Here is a 26,196-nt window from a genome sequence, read left to right as displayed (position 1 = left end):
TATAATGAATTTCTAAGAAATAATTCATAAATATACAATTTTATATAAATGAAATTGTGTACAGTAAATATATAAAAAATAAAAAATAATATATAATGTTATAAATAAATATATAAAGAATATATTCAAATATTTAAATGAGGAAATTTCATTTATATATATATATATATATATATATATATAATAATTTTTAATTGAAATAAAATAAAATGATGTACATATATATGTATATATATGCGCGTATATATAAATATATATATATATAATGTGTGTGTGTATATATATATATATATATATATATATATGTATATGCATATATATATAATGAAATTTATTGAAACATGTATATATAATGAAATTTATAATAAATTGATAATAAATAATTATAATTAAAATTATATAATATATAATTTATAATGAATTTATAATAAATAATTCATAATTTCAGATACAATTTTATATAAATAAAAATATGTACAGTAAATCGTAATATAAATTATAAATAAAATATTTAAATGAAGAAATGTAGTTATATAAATATATAATGAAATTTTTTATAATAAACTGATAATAAGTAATTCATAATTAAATATACAATTTTATAGAAATGAAATTGTGTAGAGTAAATCATAATATAAATGATAAATGATAAATATATATATAATGAAATAATTTATTATGAATTTATAATAAATAATTCGGAAATATAGACTTATAAAAATAAAATTGTGTACTGTAAATCATAATTTAAATGATAAATTAAGTATATACATGTGGAAATTTCATATGTAAATAAGCAATGTTAACAATCATATATAAAATATAATTATATATATAATGTAATTGAGTAATTTAAGTAATTGAATGAATTTATAATAATAAATCATTAAAAATTAAATTTTATATAAATTAAATTATATTTGCACAAAGTTATATGTACATAAACAGTTATGTTTATGACAATTTTATATAATGAAGATATAAAACTAAATTAAATAATTTATCAATTTATAATAATACATAATTTAGAACTAAAATGGAATTAGATTATGAATTGAAATCAAATAGTGTACAGTAAAACATAATATTAATTATAAATAAATATATTAAGAAATGTCATAATTCATATATATTCTGTATGTATAATTATAAAAATGTACTAAATTGAATATAAATCTAAGATTATATATATATATATATATATATATATATATATATATATATATATATATATAGTTTTTAACATCAGGTTTTTCATATATGATATCATGTTGTGTGTATGAACGTGCATTTGGTTGATGCAATAATGGAGGCAGTTTAATTTAGACTAGACCGAAGTTTGCAAAGTGGTTGAAATCGTTTACAGCAACTATTTGGATCCCTGCAAGATCTTAAAGTTGTTTGTTTTGTCCTTTTTTAACCATGGCCAAACTAAGCTCGTAAAATATAATGATTATTTCCAAAAATGTGGGGGAGAATAAGCATAATAATTTCGTAGAAATCTCTACGCAAGGGGTGACCTGGTCCCCAGATGTAACATATAATCGTCCCAGTGGCAAAACCTGTAAATATGATGATGTTTCTTCAAAGTGCACTCGTTCTGTAATCTCATGTTTACTTTCAGAAATCAGATTTCTCACTTCAACAGAGCTGTATATTTTCTTGTTTTAGTTGGGCTGATTCGCTCTCTGGCATCTCGTCCTCACATGTTCGCTTTGAGTCAGCGGTATTTGCTTTGGCAGCGTGTGGTGGATATCTGGCCTATTTAAGAGCGTCACATTCAATGACATCTTTCTCCCTCTGCTTTCCTCATGTTCTGTGACTTCTGGAGAAACTCCATTGTCTCGATGGAACCGAACTGTGCTATTGGCCCGACGTCGCGCCTTCGTTTAATAGTCGACATTCTCCTGGTCGAAACCTCTGTGGTGGTTTCGAGGAAAACTAAGACGTGCTCGAATGGTATTCTTGGTTTTGAGGCGACTTGGGTTTTTCTTTTTAGCCTTCATCTCTGAATGAAAAGCATGTGGCGGCCGTCCAGAACAGCGGGGTCTTTCAGCGCGGCCCCTGCAGACATCTGTTCCTGGTTTGTACAGCAGAAATCCTCGAGCTCGCCGTGGGGCGACCGGGGGCCGATAAGGGCCTGTTTTTCTGAAGGCTTTGAGGTGGTGGGGCGCGATGAAGGGTGTTGTTTTGAGGGAACAGCGAGTGTTCAGTAGATGTGGCACTGACAGGCTGGTTTTGTTCTCGTTTTCTGTACTCCAGATTGATGATCTTTAACAAACGCATAGCAACACCCTAACAGTGTGCTGGCGAGTTTTTATTCAGCCCAAAGCGTCAACTTATGGACTACATTCAGAATGTTTTGTTTTAGTCTTATGTGTGCGGTCTGTTTTTTATGGAAGCTTGTTATTGTGACTTTTTATTGTGAGTTTATGTCTCACAACTGAAAAAATGAATTGTGAAATGTTAACTCAGTATTATGAGATATAATATCAGAATTGTGAGAAACTCAGACTTGTGAGATATAAGGTCAGAATTATGAAGCGTAATTGTGAGATAAAGTCAGTATTGCGAGATAAAGTTAGAATTGCGAGATATAAACTCAGAATTGCAAGATAAAGTCAGAATTGTGAGATATAAAGTCTGAATTGCAAAGTATTAAGTCAGCATTGAGAGATAAACTCAGAACTGATAGATAAAGTCAGAATTGCAAGATAAAATCAGAATTATGAGATAAAGTCAGTATTGCGAGATAAAGTTAGAATTGCGAGATATAAACTCAGAATTGCAAGATAAAGTCAGAATTATGAGATAAAGTCAGTATTGCGAGATAAAGTTAGAATTGCGAGATATAAACTCAGAATTGCAAGATAAAGTCAGAATTTAGAGACAAACTCAGAATTGCAAGATAAAGTCAGAATTATGAGATAAAGTCAGAATTGCAAGATAAAGTCAGAATTTAGAGACAAACTCAGAATTGCAAGATAAAGTCAGAATTATGAGATAAAGTCAGAATTGCAAGATAAAGTTAGAATTGCGAGATATAAACTCAGAATTGCAAGATAAAGTCAGAATTATGAGATAAAGTCAGAATTGCAAGATAAAGTTAGAATTGCGAGATATAAACTCAGAATTGCAAGATAAAGTCAGAATTTAGAGACATAAACTCAGAATTACAAGATAAAGTCAGAAATGCAAGATAAAGTCAGAATTTAGAGACAAACTCAGAATTGCAAGATAAAGTCAGAATTATGAGATAAATTCAGAATTGCAAGATAAAGTCAGAATTTAGAGACAAAGTCAGAATTGCAAGGTAAAGTCAGAATTGCAAGGTAAAGTCAGAATTGCAAGATAAAGTCAGAATTTAGAGATATAAACTCAGAATTGCAAGATTAAGTCAGAATTGAGAGATATAAACTCAGAATTCAAGATAAAGTCAGAATTTAGAGACAAACTCAGAATTGCAAGGTAAAGTCAGAATTATGAGATAAATTCAGAATTGCAAGATAAAGTCAGAATTTAGAGACAAACTCAGAATTGCAAGGTAAAGTCAGAATTATGAGATAAATTCAGAATTGCAAGATAAAGTCAGAATTTAGAGACAAACTCAGAATTGCAAGGTAAAGTCAGAATTGCAAGATAAAGTCAGAATTATGAGATAAATTCAGAATTGCAAGATAAAGTCAGAATTTAGAGACAAACTCAGAATTGCAAGGTAAAGTCAGAATTGCAAGATAAAGTCAGAATTATGAGATAAATTCAGAATTGCAAGATAAAGTCAGAATTTAGAGACAAACTCAGAATTGCAAGATAAAGTCAGAATTTAGAGACAAACTCAGAATTGCAAGATAAAGTCAGAATTATGAGATAAATTCAGAATTGCAAGATAAAGTCAGAATTTAGAGACAAACTCAGAATTGCAAGGTAAAGTCAGAATTGCAAGATAAAGTCAGAATTTAGAGATATAAACTCAGAATTGCAAGATTAAGTCAGAATTGAGAGATATAAACTCAGAATTGCAAGATAAAGTCAGAATTATGAGATATAAAGTCAGAATTATGAGATGTAAACTCAGAATTGCAAGATAAAGTCAGAATTATGAGATATAAAGTCAGAATTATGACATGTAAACTCAGAATTGCAAGATAAAGTCAGAATTGAGAGATATAAACTCAGAATTCCAAGATTAAGTCAGAATTGCGAGATATAAAGTCAGAATTATGAGACATAAAGTCAGAATTGCAAGATAAAGTCGGAATTGTGAGATAAAGTAAGAACTGCAGTATATTAAGTCAGAATTGAGAGATATAAACTCAGAATTGCAAGATAAAGTCAGAATTATGAGATATAAAGTCAGAATTGCAAGATAAAAGCAGAACTGTGGGATAACGTCAGAATTACAAAATATTAAGTCAGAATTAAGCGTTATAAAGTCAGAATTGCGGGATAAAATCAGAATGGCAAAATATTAAGTCAGAATTGCGAGATATAAAGTCAGAATTGCAAGATAAAGTCAGAATTATGAGATATAAAGTCAGAATTGCCATATACAATCTCAGAATTGCGAGATAAAGCCAGAATTGCAAGATAAACTCAGAATTGTGAGATAAATTCAGAATTGCAAGATAAACTCAGAATTGCGAGACAAAGTCAGAATTGTGAGATATAAACTTTTGAGATGTAAAATGGATTATTTGGGTGGATATAAATCTAGCAACTGATGTAGTGTGATCAGCAGTGATGATGCCATCATAACAATATTTATTTGCATAATATTTGCATACTAAATTGTGATCAATCATCTTTCTTACATCTTTGCGTTGTGAATGTTGCTAAATCAGGTAAATTCATGATGCAAATAGATTTTAGAAAGAAGACCAATCGTGATTCAGCATGCAAATATTGTGATTGCATCATCACAGTTCCTCACATTCTTTCAAAGCAAGTTGTTTATTTGATAATGACAGCACATTCTAGATATAATCTTACATAAAGATGCGCATTCTGCCATCGCTACTCATGTTATTTATTTATGTTTGAGCATCAGAACAGCTACGCTGCAAATGAGCGAGATGAGCTTTTCTTTCGCTCCCCTCCTCCCCGCTTCCTCCTCTCACTTTTCATGGCCTGCATTTCATGGAAAAAGACATTTGAACACTGCAGGCGGATTGCATGTTTATTTATTCGAGGATATTTATGCTGGGAAAGGCGCTTTGAAGGTGTTTGCTTACGTTCCTCCGGTTCCTTGTCTAAGCACTCTTTCCGAGTGGGTTGAGGGTTCACGGCTTCAAAGACACTGAGGTGCCATCAGGAGATGGTGGAGCACATTCTGCGGGCCACTTTAAAGATGACTGTTTGATCTCCTCCAGACGCCACCAATGTTGCCTTTTCCTCATTCCAGGCTTTTGACGTGCAATTATTCATAATTAGGCCATTTAGCGTTTTCACGCTGAGTTTAAAGTCAACATGAAGTCAGAACTGACTCGATGTACTTTCACATTCTTGGTCTTATGGTGAACTATTAATCAGTGCACATTTTACCAATCTTTCAACTAATGACTTTTCTGTTTGACGGATCTCGTGAATGCCTTGTTTTTGAATGCTTTTTGCTCGAAATATCCAGTTTTTATTTGGAAATTCATGAGGCTACTGAATTAAAATTAGGCTATTAGACATTTTACACTGATTTAAATGATAATTTGCTAAAAATTGACTCAATCCAAGATTAGGATGAGTTTGTTTCTTCATCAGATTTGGAGAAATGTATCATTCCATCATTTGCTCACCAATGGATGTGAATGGGTGCCGTCAGAATGAGAGTCTAAACAGCTGATAAAAACATCACAATAATCCACAAATAATCCACACCACTCCAGTCAATCAGCTAACATCCTGAGAAGACAAAGATGTTTTTGACAAAAATATGAGTCCATAATCCATAATAACGCTTCTTCCAGTGAAAAAGTGGCCTAGTCTGAATCAGGAGAGAAATCTGCACAGATCACTTTACAAGCCAAAACAGCTCTAAACAAATATGTGGCTGGATTTTGATGTGAGATGGACTTTTTTGACTGGAGGAAGTGCTATTATGGATTATGGACTCATATTGTAAATGAAAACGTCTTAAATAGGAATTTGTTTCTTACAAACAAGCAGCTTGTGTCTTCTCAAGATGTTAACTAATGGACTGGAGTGGTGTGGATTAATTGTGGATTATTGTGGTGTTTTTTTTTTATATCATCAATTATTTTATGTAAAGTAAATTAAAATAAAAAATTAAAATAAATTCTTAAATTAACAATAAATAATAATAATAATAATAATAATACATAAATATAAAATTATTTACATCAGTTATTTTATATATACAGGAATATATTACCTATGTTTAGATAATAGTAATAATAAATACACAGTATACTTCTTTAAATATTTATATAAATATAATAAAATAAATGTAAATATTTGTGTATGTGTATATATATGTAAATATATAGCTAAATGTGCATGTATATATATTTACACTTGTATTTTTTCTTTTATGCCGAAAATCTTTAGAATATTAAGTAAAGATCGTGTTCCATAAAGATATTTTGTAGATTTCCTCCTGTAAATATATTAAAACTTAATTTTTGATTAGCTAAAAACTTCATTTGGACAACTTTTAATTTTCATCAGATTTGGAAAAATGTGTCATTCCATCATTTGCTCACCAATGGATGTGAATGGGTGCCGTCAGAGTGAGAGTCAAAACGGCTGATAAAAACATCACAATAATCCACACCACTCCAGTCCATCAATTAACATCTTGAGAAGACATAAATATATTAAAACGTAATTTTTGATTAGCTAAAAACTTCATTTGGACAACTTTAAAGGCGATCTCAGTGTTTGGATAAATTTGTTTCAGCTTTTGTTAACTGATGTTAAAAGGTGTTAACTGATGGACTGGAGTGGTGTGGATTACTTGTGGATTATTGTGATGTTTTTATCAGCTGTTTGGACTGTCATTCTGACGGCACCCATTCACATCCATTGGTGAGCAAGTGATAGAACGACACATTTCTCCAAATCTGATGAACGTATTTTCAGCTCATTTTAATTTTTGGATGAACTATTCCTTGAAGCATTAAGCTGCACCTCAAAAAGGACGATTTGCAATTACTGCTCAAATAATAAACAGGTTTAAATTTATGTAAGTGCTTTCAGCTTGGCATTTCTGCTTTTAAATCATCCAGAACCCTGGCCTAGTTGTTAGTGTGAAATAGTTTTCTGTTGTAATCGATGCTGATAGAGCTTAACTCCCGCTGAACCCGGAAAACATTTCTATAATGTCATGTCTTGAACATCTCCGATCCGTTCCCCAGTGTAAACAAGCGTGATGTGAGACGCCATACATGCGCACCCGTCGGTGTGGCGTTTAAAGCGCCGCCGCCGCTGAGGTCGGTCTGCGCCGAATGAGTGAATGGAAATGGAGCGTTTGCGGTGGATGTTATGGCAGCCGTTTACTTTGCGTCGCTTACAGGAGAAGGAAAGAAAATACCTGAGGCTGGAGTCCGGAGCGCCTGTGCGGTGACTTTTTCTGGCCGCGTCTGCTGGACGGCAGTCAGCGTTTGATGTCGTGCAGCTCTCGGCCAAGGCAAACAGCAGGAGACTCAGAGGTTATTGCGTTTTAGTGTGTAAGGTATGTTTCCATATAAACCGCTGTTCCCCTGTAGAAAGCTCCTCCAAACGGACATTTTGCAAGCCTTAGCGCAGTCAGGGGAATATTTGATTTATTTATTTTGCGCTGTGGTCGTTGTTAATTGAATTCCCGTGTTTTAATCAGCAGTTTCATGATGAGGCTTTTGGAAAAAGTTTGCAATCAAAGTTAAAATGTTTGTTAAGAGGAAAACCGCTTCACTAGCCCATGTTTGTTTACTTACTGGCCAATTATCACAGTATGAGTCATTTTTTAATCATATAATATAGGTATTTTACAGTATATGAATTAGGTACTTGAAAGGAGCTTTATTTCATTTTCTCTTTTATTTGTAACACGATGGACTCAAAAGATAAGATTATACGTAATAAATTTATGGTGATTCTGACGTCAAAACAGCTTCACATTATGAGTTCAAAACAGTTAAACTAATATTATAAAGCAGTATTTCATACTGCTTCTATCATGCCGCCCAATCCCTTATTAAGTATATATGAAAGTGAATAATAATGTGCCGTGTGGTTTTTACATCAGTTTTTCCACTGTGTTTTGCAATGCATATTATTCATAAGTCTGTCTGATTTATATTTCTGCTTTCACTCAATTGATTGCTTTTGATTTCAGAAGTATATATATATATATATATATATATATATATATGATTTCATATATAGATGTATATAATATATAAATGTACTTAATAGTATATTTAAGAGTATTTAATAATAGTAGCAATAAATTCAAATGTCCACTTATTTATTTATTTATTTATTTATTTAAATATATAATAAAATATATTTAATTACAATTTTATAAACTTGTAATTATTTAAAAATATAATTAATGCTTATTAATTCTTAAATAATATATATATATATATATATATATATATATATATACATATTTATATGTTTATATTGATATATAATAAAATAAATGTAAATATATATGTAAATGTTTGTATTTATATTTACACTTTATATATATATATATATGTATATATGTGTATATATATATATATATATATATATATGTGTGTGTGTATATATATATATATATATATATGTGTTGAATTTATATTGTATACAATATATAAATGTGCATAATAGTATATTTAATTCTGTATTTAATAGTAATAATAAATTCAGATGTCCACTTAATTGTGTATTTACATAAATATATGTAATAAAACATATTTAATTAATTACATTTTTATAAAATAATGTAATTATTAAAAAATAGTAATTATTAACATAGTAATATTCATATATATATTCTGAATATATATATCCAATAATACATTTAATAGTAGTAATAATAGTATACATATGTACATGTATTTATAGATTTATATGGCTATATAATATAATAAAATAAATGTTAATATTTGTGTATGTAAATATATACATAAATGAGCATATGTATTTAAATTTACACATTTTTATTTTAGATATATCTTGAATTTATGTTGTATACAATATATAAATGTACATAATAATATATTTAATTCTGTATTTAATAATAGTAATAATAAATATATTCATTTATTATTATTATTAATTTACTTTTGTATATATGTAAATATATAATATATTTTTAATTGATTACATTTTTATAAAATGATGTAATTATTAAAAATAGTAATTAACAGTAATATATATATATATATTTCATATATATAATTCTTATTAATTCTTAAAATGTACTATATATATATATATATATTATTTTATAGTAATAATAGTATACGTGTGCGTGTGTGTGTGTGTATATATATATATATGAGCATGTGTATTTATATTTACACCTTTTTATTTTATTTTATAAATGAAAGTCAATAATAATGTACTTTGTGGTTTTTGCATTAGTCTCTCTGATGGATATTTCTACTTGTGGTTTGTTAGAGGATTGTAAACGTTGTTATCCTGAGCGTTTCGTTTGATCACAGAAAGGCCTGTGTTTCTTTGCTCAGGTGCTGCAAACAAACACTCAGGCCCATAAATCAGATCACGAACTCTAAACGTGTCGTTCCAGCCGCGGCGTATCATTGTTTGCTTATGTAATAACGCCTCAGAGAGATTCCTTTTGTGAAAGCCTCAGAAACCTCATCCTTTCTCCACATTCCCCCAGACGGACGGCTACAGACAGACACCCTAAACCCAGCTTCCTGTCTGAGCGCTAAACAAACACTGAAACCAGAAGCAAACGGCACGACTCTCGTGCATTTTCACACAATGCACCTCTTTGCAGAGTAGCCTTCATTTTGTCAGCTGTTTTTTTTTAGTTTAGTTTTAGTCCTATGTCTGATGTCCGTTTTACTTTTTGTCATATATATATATAGATATAGATGGGTAGACAGAAAGATAGATAGATAGATAGATAGTATATTATATCTTATAATAAATATTTGTAATATTGTGTGTTTGTGTGTGTGTATATATATATATATATATATATATATATAATTTGTGTGTGTGTATTTATATAAATGTAAATATATAAAATAATAAAAACAAATACATATATATTACGTATATGTGTATATATATTAGGGGTCGACCGATATGTGTTTTTCAGGGCCGATGCCGATACCGATTATTACAGATCAAATGCACCGATAAACGATATTTTGAACCGATATGTGTCAAAATACAAATGTCACATTTTTTGTCAACACAGTAGCTTAGGAAAAGCTGAAAACAAAAATTACATTTGCCATTTAAAATTATAAGCAAAAGAACAAATCCGTTGGCTTGTAGCCATGACGAAATTAAATAACTTTTAACGAAAAAATGTCCCGACGTCGATTTCAGCGTCTCTCCCACAAAGGAAAATATATATAAATACAACAACAAGTAGTAATAGACTAAATGATAGATGTCGGTTTCTTAACAGTAAACTGACCATTTTCTAGTCCAAGCTGAACGTCCTTCAAGGACAGCGCATCCACACTTTGCTCGGCCATGTGCCATCCTCTGTCTGTACAGCCCGCTCTGATGACCGTTATGCAAATCCTGCGTGCACAGACCTTGCCAATAAAATGCGCCGCAGTCCATGCGTGCATAACAGTCATGAGCGCAGGCCGTACAGGTGCTCTATAAGAATGAGTAAAGCCAAAGACTAAAGGACAGACATGCTGTTCAGAAAGGACGTCGGGAAAAGGAGATTATTTATAGTGTTCTTTGTAATTTATAGTGTTCTTTGTCTGTTTGATTACGTCATTAATTGATCTTTACCACACATCTCTGCCATATGTGCATCAAGCTACTACTACATATATTGTAAAAATGTCAATTTGGTGTAAAGCTGCTTTGCAACGATATGTATCGTGAAAAGCGCTATACAAATAAATTTGAATTGAATTGAATTGAATTATTACACCGCCTGCTCCCGTCCAAATTACACCAGAGTTACCGACCGCTACCGCGTTTTGTTTGTAAATTTATTCCCGCGTCGCAAAAAATCTGGTCGAGTCCCGCGGGAATGCAGACCTCTAGTATACGGTCCTACTTTTGATTAATTCATCCAAACTTTGATGACTCATCCAAACTTTGAAAAATTCCGTGGCATTTAGTGTTAACAGTACATTCCATTTATATGACTGGATTCCGCGATTCCGTCCGTGTTTTCCGCATCCGGGAAATCAAGATAACATTGAGGTGTTTTTGCAACTTCACCGTAAAGGATTGTGAATTACTAAAACACAATCAACTTCTGCTGCTGACTTACCTTTGAGAGACAAGTGATTACTGCCGCACGCTGCACGCAGCTCCAGCAAGCGCGTTCTGTCTGTTTCTTCACTTCCTTCAGCCTTGGAGTTGATTGGTCGGACTCGCGACTTCCAACAAATCTGATGCGCGGTGGGCGGAGACTGCTCTAGGGCACAGAGTGGTGAGCTCTGACAGGCTGTGTCGGAGCCAAAGAGCGCATTTCAAAAATAAATTATTTTTATCGGCAAATCGGTTTTGAAAATAACCGATTCCGATAATCGTGAAAATGCTTAATATCGGCGCCAATAATCGGTAGGGCCGATAATCGGTCGACCTCTAATATATATATATATAGTTACATAATTTTTTTATATTTTATATGTGTATGTGTGTATATATATATATATGTAAATATATAAAATAATAAATACAAATACATATATATATATATATGTTTATATATATAAATATATATTTATACAGTTACATGATTTGTTTATATTTTATATATTTATTTGTAATATATATATATATATATATATATATATATATATATGTGTGTGTGTGTGTGTACATATATATGTAGATAGATAGATAGATAGATTATATTATATCTATATAATAATAAATATTTTTTATTATTGTGTTTGTGTGTGTATATGTATATATATATATATATATATACATACATATATATAATTGTAAATATATAAAAAAACATAAAAAAAATACATATTATATAATGTGTGTGTATATATATATATATATATATATATATCAGAGTATGTGAGCGGAGTGGAGTGGGAGCGGAGCGCGGAGTGGAGCGGTGTGATTTTTAATAGAGTGAGGAGCGGATATTTTAAAAGTCGGAGCGTTGTGGTTTTTACTCGCTCCAAGAGCGCTCCACTACCGCTCCATCACGAGTACAATTCATGACAACGACCTATAATATAGCTGCATATATAGCAAGAATTCACGTGTTAAACATAGCCTATTTAGCTAGCTTGATAGAGAAGGATCACTCAAATCAGAAAGAATGTGAAAACTAGGATGACGTCAATGGACATGAGCAAAAAGTTACAGTTTTCAATGAATTAGTTTGTTCTTTCAAGATACTGAATATTTTCAAGTGAAAGCATGATTTAAACAAGTATAACACTTACTCACACGCAATTGCTCTCTCAATAATGCATTCAAACAAATGTAAACTCACTGTGGTCATCTGTATATCCGATTTCGAATGAGAAGAAATCTATAAGAAATGCAGCGATCTGTACGTAAAATAACTGACGAAACGTATTATTATTATTTTTATTTTTTTGGTCACAAACATTTGCACTGCAAAAAGCAGCAATTATACCTTAATGCTGACAGACAACCATGTTAGCTTCGCATGAGGAAAAAAATTGCGCACTAGTGTTCCAATAAGCGGCTTTAAATCTATAGTTTCATTTTATTTCTGTTACTTTCGTCTTTTAATATACGTTATGAACAGAACTGTGGTATTTCAAACATACTGATATAGTTTAGACGCGGAGCGAAGGCGGAGCGGTGTTTCTGGTATCAGTGAGCGAGGAGTGGAGCGGGAGCGGGAAACGGTGAACCCGGAGCGGAGCTGGAGCGGAGCGGTTATAAAACGCACGGAGCGCGGAGGGGAAATTGTTGTCGCTCCACTCCGCTCACATACTCTGATATATATATATATTTAAATATATATATATTTAAATGTAAATATGTAATATATACATGTAAATATATACACATAAATGTTTGTATGTATATAAGATAAATATGTGTCCGACTCAGTTAAGTGCATGCATTTTAGAATTTATGCATATCTTGGTGTTTCCAACCAGCATTTTGTTTATGCATTATCTCAAAATTCACATAAAAAACTGGAACTACAAGCAAACAGCATTTTCTCACAATGCACCTCTTTGCAGAGTACAGTTCATGTTGTCAGCTGTTTTTGAGTTTAGTCTTAGTCCTGTGTCTAATGTGCTTTTGATACAGGTATTTATATATAGGTAAATAATTCTAATTTTATAATCGGTAAAACTGTCTGTGACTCAATTAAGCGCATGCATTTTTATGCACATTTTTAGAATTTATGCACATCTTGGTGTTTCCATCCAGCGTTTTGTTTATGCAATATCTCAAAACTCACATAAAAATAAGTGGATGGAAGCACAGCTGTTGGTGCATTGAGAAATCGCATGCTTTGGTGTAGTTTTAAAGGTTAAGCCATTAAAAAACGGTGAGAACTGGATATTCCCGTGACATAAGAAGAGCAGGAGTGAATGGAAGACGATTTTTCTCCCCGTTCTGGACCTCTAGCTCGCACATGTGTAGGTATCGCTATTATTCAAGCCATAAAACTACACGGCCACATCTGAAAGTGGTTAGCTGTCGAAACACACTGGCGGCTTCAAAGCGAGGGGTTGGGGCTGCAGTCGGAGCAGCCGAATTCCTCTCAGATTGGGAATAGCTGCGAATGGGCCTTTGTTAGTTGGACGCGTTCGCTCCATCAAAAGCCACTTCCAGATGTGGCTCCGCCGCAAGAATCGAATGTTTAAATCATTATCTTTCATGAGGCACGCCGGGGTTGATGCCGTCCTTGCGTTTGAAGAGCAGCGATCGGGTTGGTCTTTGAAATTAAGGCCCAAATAAATGTGATTTGACTGTTTATGAAGCACAGACACAATAAATAAAACAGCTGTCTGTGTTTTGGGGTCATTCATTAAGTAAATAGCGACGCTGCTAACTTGTAAGCATTTTGCGGTATGGAGCGTTGGGAAATGAAATTGATTTCAGTCAGTCAGTGCGTTTGGTGTTTGTTCATTTGACTGGTATTTTGCTAAAAATAAAAACTAAACATTTAGGATCAAAAAACGGATTCACGTATTCCTGTGAATCATTTTTTGTTTAATGATATAGGACTATATAAATAAATACTATTATATATTATATAATACTATTATAATATATATAATACTATTATTGTATTATGTTATAATAATAAATATTTATTATTGTGTGTGTATATATACATACATACATACATACATACATTGTTTAGAGAAATATAAAATAAGTGTAATAATCAAAACAAATATATTTTACATGATAAATGCATATTATAATAAATGCATATTGATAAAATAATATTAAATGAGCATAAATATATATGTAAATAAATATATAATGATATTTTATAATATAATATTAAATATTTGTAAATAATTTTAATACATTTTTAAATAAATAATTAAATATGTAACCAAATGAATATAAATATAAATGTAAATGCATAAATAAATTATACCACAATATATTATATAATACTATTATAGTAATACTATACTCTTATAATGATACATTTTATTATATATATATATATATATATAAAACATAATATAAATGTATTTATATAAATGTAAATATATAAAATAATCAAAACAAATACATAATATATATAGTTACATGATTTATTTATATTTTCTATATATATATATATATATATATATATATATATATATATATATAAAACTGATTTATAGAAATATAGAGTAAATGTAATAAAAACAAAAACATATTTACATGATTTATTTGTTTATTTGTAATTTTTTGCATGTACATATTTAAATGTAATAATAAATACATATTTATATAATTACATATTTAACCAAATGAGCATAAATATATATGCAAATGTATAAATAAATGTATAAACAAGATAAATGAAGATAAATAAATACTAAATAAAATATTATAATTAATACTATTATTATATTATGTAATATAATAATAAATATTAATAAAATATACATTTATTTATATAAATGTAAATATATAAAATAATAAAAACAAATACACATATTACATTATATATAGTTACATGATTTATTTATATATTTATTTGTAATAATATATATATGTATAATATGTATAAACAAATAAATATGTGTGTGTATATATATATATATATATATATAATAAATACATATATTTACGTGATAAATGTAAATATACTGATAAATGTGTATATATGTAATTACTTATTTTTATTTAATTGTGTATTTACACATATATTAGTAGCTTCCAGTGTAGCTAACTACTTTCTGAAATGAGTAAGTTGACTGTAGTTGAATTAGAGACTGAAGTTGGTTATTTAGCCGATGACTGTCTGTTGTGGTTCTCAGAACAGCCAGAGGCTCTTTCTTAAGAAAGGCCGGGATCTCATCACGAGACGAGGACTGGATGAGGGTTTGAACGCCTCAAAGACGCCTCTGTTTGGTTTTCTCTCTGAAAGCAAACTCTTTTCTCTCGGCCTCTTCCTGCTCAGGCGGCGTCACTTCAAACGTCTGTCTGCCGTTTCACGCGCCGTTGACCTGCAGATTCCTCTTAAATAAACATCAAACCTGCCCCCCATTAGTGATTCAGACGGATATTTAATACTCGGGCCGGTCTGAAGGCGTCAGGGAACGTTGCGAGCGTCTTGTTCACGCTACGCTCGCTCTTTGATGTTTTGAGGCGTTGGAGGAAAATGGGCATTTTTGTTTCAGAGGCGCTTGGAAACTGGAGAGAGAGATGTGCTGTAAACTTGACCTTTACTGTTTCCAGACACGTCGTGGTGTTTTTCGGGATGCATTTGGCCGGTTTCTCCAGCTCTTGTAGCGCAGAACCTCTTCTGTATGTTGATATGGGTCTGGTTGATGGTATCGGCCCCAGAAACGTCACTGTATCAGCACATCTGAACTTTTCACCCTGTTCTCATTCCAGCGCTTTACATGCTTGGGAAGTGCTCAGTTTTCCTGTTTCTCCTCAAACGTCACTTCATATCTTTGGAGCTCATTGTTTTTGTGCCAGCTCAACCCAGTGGTTTCTTATAATGTCTTTCTGCCTGTTACAACAAGTTGAAGTGTGCAGTTGTGTAGTTTGCATGTTTTTATTTTATTTTATTATTTTTTAGAATTACAGAATTTTAGAAATTCAGATTTTCTGAATGTTTTTAAAAAATTACAGTTTCAGCTGTGTATTTTGTTTCATTATTTTATTTTATTTTCAGAATTACAGAATTTCAGTAATTCAGAATTTCAGAATTTATTTACAGAATTACAGTTTCAAGTCGAAGTGTGCAGTTGAGTAGTTTGCGTATTTTATTAATTTAATTTAATTTTTTAATTTTATTTGTTTATTTTCATAATGACAGAATTTCAGAATTTATATACAGAATAACCGTTTATATAATTTTGCAGCTGTGTAGTTTGCATATTTTAATTTATTTTTTTAAGTATAACATTTCATTTTATATTTTATTATTATTATTTTTTTTTTTAGAATTACGGAATATATTTATAGAATTACAGTTGAGGTTGAAGTGTGCAGTTGAGTAGTTTGCGTATTTAATTTAATTTATTTAATTTATTTATTTTATTTTATTTTCAGAATTACAGAATTTTAGAAATTCTGAATCTCATAATTTATTTACAGAATTACAGTTTTAAGTCGAAGTGGGCAGTTGAGTAGTTTGCCTATTTTATTTATTTTATTTTATTTTTTAAATTTTATAATTGTATTTTATTTTCAGAATTACAGAATTTCAGAATTTATTTACAGAAATACAGTTTCAATTTGAAGTGTGCAGGTGTGTAATTTGCATATTTTAATATTTTTTAAAATATTAATGTTTATTTTATATTTTATATATTATTTTTTTCTTTAGAATTACATAATTTACAGAATTACACTTTCAATTTGAAGTGTGTAGTTTGCATATTTTATTTTTTAATTTCATTTTTTAATTTTATTATTTATTTTATTTTCAGAATTACAGAATTTCAGAAATTCAAAATTTATTTACATTATAACAGAATTACAGTTTTTAAGTTGAAGTGTGCAGTTGTGTAGTTTGTGTATTTTAATTATTTTATTTTATTTATTTTATTATATTTTCTTTATTTTCAGAATTACAGAATTTCAGAATTTATTTACAGAATTACATTTTCAAGGTGAAGTGTGCAGTTGTGTAGTTTGCATATTATGTTTTTTAATTTATTTAATTTACTTTATTTATTTAATTTTATTATTTTATGTTCAAAATTACAGAATTTCAGAATTTATTTACAAAATTACAGTATCAAGTTGAAGTGTGCAGCTGTGTAGTTATTTTATATTTTTTTATTTTATATTATTTTCAGAATTATAGTCTGATGATCAGCGAAACAAATCATCAATCCAAGATGTACAAAAAATATACAATATAATATAAATAATTCAACAGTAAAAATGTATAGATATAGAAATAATAATATAATTATAATACACATTTAATAATATATAAATAATACTGATTATATAATAATTTAATTTAATATAATAATTTAATCATAATAATAATATACAAGTAATATTAATTTATACATTATATGAAAATATTATGTTATTAAATGTAAATGTATATATATGGAAATGTATATTTAATTTATATGTATAGACAAATTGTTTATACAATATATAATGTATGTAAAATTAACATTGTAGATTTAAATTTTTAATTAATTTATTTTTAGAATCTATGATTATATATGTAAACAAAGTATTTTGTGTGTGAAATGTTTTCTCAGTGATTTTCAAAGTGTGATGTCATTAGCTAAGCAACGTTTTAATGTCAAATTCTATTGAAGTTGGTAGCGAGCCACTTTTCTTCCACACCGAGCTGAGTTTGTTCTAGTTTAGTCAGTTGTAATTACCTGCGTTTGGATGTTTTCTGTGTGGCCTCTAGACAGCTACAGGAGGTTTAGTCTCAATTTTGTCACGCTCTTGACTTTTATAGTAAATATCTCTGGAAATGTGTTGTCAATCCGGGCGGAGGGGAACAGGGGAGGAGGAGACCTTTGATCTCTGTGTTTCTTTTGCCGTGGATGAAGTGAATTTCACACAGGAGTTTCCTGCTGCAGACGCCACAGCTGGGCTCCTCAGGGTCACTGGAGTGACCAGCACAAATGTTTTAGTTGTGCATGCAGTCATTATCCGTGCTTTTGTCTTAGGTACAGTAAAGATATCCCGTATTCCTCAGACATTTACTTAACAAGCAGATATGTGTAAAATAAGAGCTGTTTTCAGAGAATATGTGAGCCTGAACCACAAAAGTCTTAAGTATCATGGTATATTAAGTATCACATTGTATGGGTCAAAATGAGTGATTTTTCTTTTATGCCAAAAATCATTAGGATATTAAGTAAAAATCATGTTCCATGAAGATATTTTGTGAATTTCCTACTGTAAATAAATCAAAACTTAATTTTTGATTAGTAGTATGCATCGCTAAGAACTTCATTTGAACAACTTTAAAGGTGATTTTCTCAATATTTTGATTTTTTTTTTTGCACCCTCAGATTACAGATGTTCAAATAGTTGTATCTTGGCCAAATCATACATGAATGGAAAGCTTATTCATCCAGCTTTCAGATTATGTATAAATTATATTGTTTATTTTATTTTGTTTTACTTTACAGAATGTATTTATTATAATTTATTACTATTTTGTATTTTTTTTTTAATTTGATTCTTGTTGCGTTTGTTTTATATTTTTATGTATTTCTATTTATGTATTATTTTATTTATTTTAATTTTATTTTTATTGATACTGTTTAGTATATTTCACTTTATTTATTATCTAAGTTATTGTACTTTTTATTTTCATTTGTAGTTTAATTTAGTTTATTTTTATTTAATTTATTATTTGTCATTTGTTTAGTTTTATTTAATTATTTATAAATGTTATTATTATTAATATTATTGAATTTATTATTTGTAACTAATTTAGTTTTATTTAATTCATTATTTATGTATTTTAATTTTAATGATATTGTTTATTTTATTGCACTTTATTTATTTGATTGTATTTTTTATTTTAATTTAATGTATTTTATTTTATGTATTATTTTTCTTTTTAGTTTTATTTCTTTTATTATTTCTTTAATTTTATTTCAATTTTTTGATTATTTTAATTTTGTTTTTATTGATATTATTATATTTCACTGTATTTATCATTTATTTTATTGTATTTTTATTTTCATTTTTAGTTTTTTTATTTTATTATTTGTCATTTATTTAGTTTTATTTTATTTATTTGTTATTTCATTATTTATTTATTTTAATTTTTGTTTTATTGATATTGTTTATTATATTTCACTGTATTTATCATTTATTTTATTGTATTTTTATTTTATTTTATTATTTGTAATTTATTTAGTTCAATTTTAATCTTTTTTTTTTTCATTTATTCATAGTGAATCGGTTTATAAGGATGGTTCATTTCAGGGAACTGAAATTTCTGTGAGGCGTACTTTTACTTTATTGAAATACTCTGGTAAATTTCGCAGTTTACCATATTTTAGGCTCATATAAATAACAGTGCATAATGCCGTCACATGGATTTTTATGCCAGTTAAATGCAGCTTTGATTGCAATAAGACATTACATTATTTAATGGTTGTATATTTAAAATATTCTAGTTCTATAGTAACCTGTTTAACTTGTTGCTTGACTTATTTTATTTTATTTTTTTATTTTTTTTAATTTAGTGAATCAGTTCCATTTTAATTTCTGCGAGGCATTAATTTCATGCAGCTTTGACTGCAAAAAGAAAAGGCATAATTTGATGGTTATATGTTGAAAATATTCCAGTTTATTGTTGTAACAGCTGGAGTTTCAGAATAGCTGATCTACATAAACAGGTGATGGACAAAATCAACGTTCACCTTTCTAACATCAGGAAGCCACGCAACAATGAGGCGTGTACATATACATCCACATACAGTCCCTTCCTCACGCTCTCTGTTTATATTCCTGCGGCGCGTTTCATTGTGTTGATCCGTGTGCTGTTAACACCAGCGCTGCGTTGGCTCGGCTCCATTTGACGCGTCCCGTCTCCAGACGCCTTGACTTTCCTGCCGTGGAGCAGGGCTGTATTTTTAGGACGGGGTCGCAGTTGACCTCCCGGCGACCCCTGGCCGATGTCACGGCCGTGAGGAACTTCACATGTTGGATGCGAGCCCGTTCCTGCGGTCTGCCGGCCCGGCCGAGAGAAGCGTGCGCAGTGTGTACTCAAGACATGACAGACATGCTCTCGGAGGGATCTGGTTAGGCGGCGATAGAGAGATAACACTCGTATGTCAGACGCTTTCACAGCGGATACGGGTCAAGCTCTTAAAGGGCTTTTAATCTGCGCTGGAATCAGACGCCATGCACTTGGATTTTATGATTAAGATGCCACAATTTCTCAACATTAGATGACGTTTAGGTGCAGTTATCAGCCAACGTTAAGAATGGATTACTAGTGTACTGGATACTGTACAGTATATACTTTGAAGGAGTATGTGAAACACAACATGTTTTGTCTTGAATGAGACGTAGTGACAAGGTTGCATGCTTCCGCTGGATGTTATTTGTTCATGAAAGTAAAAATCTGTCATGTGAAGATTGTTCAGACCATATGTATCTTGTTGAATATCCCATTTTACTCATTTAGAAATGTGTTGAATGTGTTGTGAGCATGTTTCATGTTTATGGATGCACATTTCCACCACATGAAGATGACAAAATCTTATGTCGTAATTAAAATTCTTTCACATAATTGTAACTTTTTATGTCATTATCAGTATCTCATCATTTGTCTTTGTCATATTTGTGACTTGTGATCTCATTATCATGACTTAAAATCTAATTTGACTTTTTTGTCATGATTTCAAGATTTTTTAAAAAGTCATAAATACAAGAAGTCATAATTATGACAGTCATAATTGACTTTTTTATGTCATAGTTATGACTTAGTATTTCGTAACTTTACTGTACTGTATCACTGTATTTATGACTTAATATTCAACTTTTAGTGACAGTTGACTTTATCATAATTTTTGACTTAAAATATATATTTTATATATATATTTAAATTTTTGACTTTTATTAACAACTTAGTACGTCATAATTTTGACTTGTCATATTCATAATTTTGACTTTGTATCATATTTATGACTAAGTGTCTTCCACTTAATGACAATTATGACTTTTTTTCTCATAATTTTGACTTAAAAATATTATATATATATATATATTTAAAATGTGACTTAATAAATATTTAGTATGTGATCATTTTGACTTGTCATATTCATAATTTTGATTTTGTACCATATTTATAACTTAATGTTTCATTTCTTCATCTTTTAATGTCAATTATGACTTTTTTTCTCATATATATTTATTTTTATATATATTTTTAATTCTGACTTTTTATTAAAGACTTAGTATGTCATAATTTTAACTTGTCATATTTATAACTTTGACTTTGTACCATGTTTATTACTTAATATTTTGTTTCTTCAACTTTTAATGACAATTATGGCTTTTTTCTCATAATTTGGACTTTAAAAATATTATATATATTAAATTTTGACTTTTATTAGCGACATAGTGTCATAATTTTGACTTGTCATATTCATAATTTTGACTTTGTACTATATTTATGACTTAATATTTAATTTCTTCAACTTTTAATGACAATTATGACTTTTTTCTCATGTATATTTATTTATGTTTATATATTTTTTAACTTTGACTTTTTTATTAACAACTTAATATGTCACAATTTTGACTTGTCATATTCATAATTTGGATTTCGTACCATATTTATGACTTAAAATTTATTTTCTTTAACTTTTAGTGACAATTATGACTTTTTTCTCATAATTTTGACTTTAAAAAAAGAAAAAAGAATAAGAAAAAAAAAAAAATATATATATATATATATAATTTTTTTTAGATTTTGACTTCTATTAACAACTTAGTGTGTCATAATTTTGACTTTGTACTATATTTATGACTTAATATTTCATTTCTTCAACTTTTAATGACAATCATGACTTTTTTCTCATAATTTTGACTTTATAAAAAGAAAAAAGAATAAGAAAAATATATATATAATTTTTTTTTTTAGATTTTGACGTTTATTAACAACTTAGTATGTCATAATTTTAACTTGTCATATTTATAACTTTGACTTCGTACCATGTTTATTACTTAATATTTTGTTTCTTCAACTTTTAATGACAATTATGACTTTTTTCCTCACAATTTTGACTTATACAGTATATATATAGTTTTTATCCCATAATTATGAATTGTCATATTTGTATGTCATACATTAAGGGACAAAAAGTTGAAAATATGATATAGAAGTATGATATAAAATGTCATAAATATGATAAGACAATATTATGATCATACTATGTCACTCTTTTTTATAATTTTGACTTTGTATGCCACGACTTAGTATTACGTTTTTACTTTTAATGTCGTAATTATAACTTTTTTGACATTTATGACCTAGTATGTCTTAATTTTGACTTTTTATATCATAATTAAACAATTTCATCCCATAATTATGTCATTTACCAAAGCATTATTTTATTTTTTTATTCCTTAAGTGGCGAGTTTCCATACTTAGAGAAGAAGCCATTGTTTTTTTAGCAATTACACCCAGTACCTCATTTATTTTGGTCATACTTTAATACAAAACTCTCCATGACTGCAAATAGTCAAACACTCAGAATAACTAGAGCAGTGTAGTTGTTTGACATTCTGGAATAACTAAGCTGGATTTACTAAATTTAAACCACACCATCTCACTGAACTCTGTCTTGTGTTCATACTAACCTTTAAATATTATACACAAACCACACGGAAGGTCTGAGAAAGTGCTCTGCAGCTCCATTTAAGAGCGGCCCATAAAAGCTGTTTGAGAGGTGCTGCTGAGGTTCAAGTGTGCGGCACATTTGCGGTCCCAGGATGAGGAGGGGCGGCTCATAAAGACGCCCCGACATCTGCTAGAGGTTTCAGAGAGACTCCCTGGATGTTTCAGGATTTAGAGAGACGGCCTTGTACTGTAGAGCTTGATGTCGATTAGTTGTGTAGTAGCTGTGAGTCACTAGCTCAAAAACTGCCAAATATATATTTTTTAAATGTGAAAATTAAAGTCAAATGAACAGAAACCACTCTGGATTTACTTGATTTCTCTTTCATTTAATTTCAAAGCACACTGAAATCTCTTCTGGAATACAGAATACACTTAAATAAACATTGGCTGGACAAGACAGACTGCAAGAAGACAAAAAACAAGTGGTTTTTTGACTATCTTGTGTGACATTTAAACAGTTGTGGCATGCAAATTGGGATCAGCATATACCTTTTGAGTGCATTTGCATGTTTGTTTAATTTTTACAATTATTTTAGTAAACGTAGATGGTAAAACACGACAGTGTGAGTAAGTAAACAACAGTGGTAGCAAGTAATTTGGCCTGTAGCTCATTCTGCAATGGGTTTGACATATGACTTTTTATATCATAATTTCATCATTTTATCTCATTAAGACTCAGCATGTCATAATTTTGACTTTGTATCTCATAGTTCACACATATTGCCTTGGTATTTTCCGCTTTTTGTCATATCAACCTTTTATCTCATAATTATTACATTTTTTAACTTTAGTTATCTTTTAGTGTCTGTCACGGATGTGTGGGAATGAGACGAACTAAGACGTAATATAACGAAAAGTCTTTAATAAACTCCACAAATAGTACATCCAGACAGGTAGGGCAGGGGAACACACACACCAACATAACGTTAAGGTATGATGACAAACAATGAACAGAATCCAACTTATAAAGGAGTGCTAACGATACAGAGACAGGCGTGGGTGATTAACCAATAATGACTTAACAAGAAACGGAACAGGAAAAACCATATATGGACACAAGAGGGAGAAACCAACAAAACAGTCCAATGGGTCTGACAGTGTCTTAGTTGGGTTTTTTATGTTGTATTAATATTTTATTTTATAATTATGACTAGGGGTGGGCGATTATCGGCACCGATATTAAGGATTTTTATGGTTATTGGTATCGGTAACTTTCAAAACCGATTTGCCGATAACATAATTGAAAAGCATGTAAAGAATTTTTTGTCAGAGCCCTTGTTTTTCTTAATTTTCACATTAATTTTCATTTTTACACCAGACATATATATCGGTTCAAAATATCGGTTATCGGTCTACTTGATCTGTAATAATCGGCATCGGCATCGGCATCGGCATCAGCCCTAAAAAAAACTGCAAATTTCTAAAAATAATGACAAAAAACCAAAACAAATTATGTTCATTTGTCCAAAAAAATATAAAATTTATAATATTCTTTATATTATATTTATGTGCGAAAATATATAGTCAACATTATATTTTTTAAAAAGGGGGTTAATTATTAGGGGTCGACCAAATATCAGCCTGGCTGATTATTGGCACCGATATTCAGCGTTTTTATGATTATCGGTATCGGTCATTTTCAGAACTGATTTGCTGATAACATCATTTAAAAGCATTAAAAAAAAGATTTTTATTATTTTTTTTGTCAGGGCCCTTGTTATCCTTAATTTTCGTTTTTACACCAGATATCGGTTTAAAATATCGGTTATCGGTCTACTTGCTCTGTAATAATCTGTATCAGCAACCGTCCTGAAAAACATATATCGCTCTTAATATTTCCTTGAACAGTATAAGAGCATCTAAAAATGTATAATATTCTTTATATGATATTTATGTACGAAAATAAATAGCCAACATTATATTTTTAGAAAGGGGGTTCATTATTAGGGGTCATAATTGACAGTTTTGACTTTGTGTCTCACAGTTATGACTTAAAATCCCAATAATCTAAGATTTTTATGTCATAATCATGACTTTTCTCATTATGATTAAATTTAGACTTTACATCTCACAGTAATGACTTACTTAGTAATTTTGGCTTTTTATGACATGATTTCAACAATATGTCATATTTCTTTATATGACTTTATATGACTTTATATTTTAATTTTATCCAAGTAATTTCTGATTTTGTACTAAGGTCAACCTTTTATCTCGTAATTATGACATTTATGACTTTTTTTTAATACAGTTTAAACTCTCATAATTATGAGAGAATAATTATTGGCTTATCGGTATTGACCAAAAATTCAATATCATGCATGCATATCTATTTAAAATGTTGTGATTCCTAAATTATTATTTTTAAAATTATTTTATAGACTATTTTAATTTTTATTTAAACAAATTATCAATTATTAACAATTATCAGAAAATTTACTTTTAAAATTTTAGTAATTCTGTTGTGTGTTTTTGTCATTGTATTTCTTTGTTGTTAAAATATTTGTATTATATATGTCTGTGTGTATTTTGTTCAAATTTGGATTTTAAAAATGTATTAGTAAATATCAAAAATTAACATTAAGAATAATAAATGTTTTAGAAGTATTGACAGTAAGTGAGATTAAAGACATTTATAATGTTACATAAGATTTCTATTTCAAATAAATGCTGTTCTTTTGAGCTTTAAATTCATCTGTAAATCCCAAAAAATAAAATGTATCTCTGTTTCCACAAAAATGTTGTGCAGCACAACTGTTTTCAACATTGCTAATAATCAGAAATGTTTCTTGAGCAGCAAATCAGCATATTAGAATGATTTCTGAAGGATCATGTGACACTGAAGACTGGAGTAATGATGCTGAAAATTCAGCTGCGCATCACAGAAATAAATTACATTTTAACAGATATTCACATAAAACACAGCTATGTTAAATTGTAATAATATTTCAGATTTTTACTGTATTTTTGATTTATAATTATCATAATTTCGAGCTTTATCTCATAATTATGACCTGTCATTTGCAGTA

At 29.5% G+C, this 26,196-nt stretch overlaps 1 protein-coding gene across 1 annotated transcript in view; it reads left to right on the top strand.

Moving 5' to 3' along the window:
* Nucleotides 1-26,196, top strand: part of nkd2b (NKD inhibitor of WNT signaling pathway 2b) — a 58,023-nt gene that overhangs the window by 15,421 nt on the left and 16,406 nt on the right. The gene's annotated exons all lie outside the window — the stretch shown is intronic.

The sequence above is a fragment of the Labeo rohita genome, chromosome 16 (assembly GCF_022985175.1).
Source record: "Labeo rohita strain BAU-BD-2019 chromosome 16, IGBB_LRoh.1.0, whole genome shotgun sequence".
Classification (NCBI taxonomy): domain Eukaryota; kingdom Metazoa; phylum Chordata; class Actinopteri; order Cypriniformes; family Cyprinidae; genus Labeo; species Labeo rohita.
The sequence above is the reverse complement of the archived record's forward strand: the minus strand, read 5'-3'. Positions and strand labels throughout refer to the sequence as shown.